Source organism: Cyphomyrmex costatus, unplaced genomic scaffold (genome assembly GCF_001594065.2).
Source record: "Cyphomyrmex costatus isolate MS0001 unplaced genomic scaffold, Ccosl1.0 scaffold1703, whole genome shotgun sequence".
Lineage (NCBI taxonomy): Eukaryota > Metazoa > Arthropoda > Insecta > Hymenoptera > Formicidae > Cyphomyrmex > Cyphomyrmex costatus.
The window spans coordinates 14587-14990 of NW_017275720.1; positions in this window are offsets into that span (position 1 = coordinate 14587).

Below are 404 nucleotides of genomic sequence, written 5' to 3' on the forward strand. Positions count from 1 at the left end.
TGTAAAATATGCAGCAAACTGAAATATTTGTATGTCCTATGTATTACATAGAAGATAGAAGTGTAAAATAATTACTGAATCATAACGGCCGAATGTCTAAGGGCTTTCAAGTCTTATTGATAAGCGCTATAGATAGCATGTATCCAATCGAACCGTGTTTAATCGTGTGCAAAGTAACGACAAAAGTAACTGTAAATTTCGTTACCGTTACCCAAAAAATGTAACTCGTTACAGTTACAGTTACCAAAAAAAGAAAGTAACGCAGTTACCAGTAAAGTTACCAAAAAAGTAACTTGTAACTGTAACTTCGTTACAAGTAACGAGTTACTTCCATTCCCTGATTATTATATATATATGAATATTATTATTATTATTATTAATATTATTATTATTATTAATATTAT